Source organism: Pterocles gutturalis, unplaced genomic scaffold, assembly GCF_000699245.1.
Source record: "Pterocles gutturalis isolate BGI_N339 unplaced genomic scaffold, ASM69924v1 scaffold9350, whole genome shotgun sequence".
NCBI lineage: Eukaryota > Metazoa > Chordata > Aves > Pterocliformes > Pteroclidae > Pterocles > Pterocles gutturalis.
The window spans coordinates 2,386-2,653 of NW_010138277.1; positions in this window are offsets into that span (position 1 = coordinate 2,386).

Consider the following 268-nt stretch of genomic DNA (forward strand, 5'->3'; position numbering starts at 1 on the left):
GGGTCCCTCGAGTCCCAGGTCTGGGGCTGCTGCAGACTGTCCCCCACCACAGGAGGATGAATTAGGGGTCGGGGAGCTCCTCGCTCTGCCCTGGCACCCGCTGGCCGTGGCTGCAGCCCACCAGTGCCCCAGACACACTCCTATGGTCGCCAGCGCAGAAGCCCCAGAGCTTGGCCATGACACGTCAGCACCCAGAGCATCTCCCATGGGAGATCCAGACCCTCCAGGCACCATCCTCGCTGCAGCAGCCCGGCCGCTCCCTGGCCCC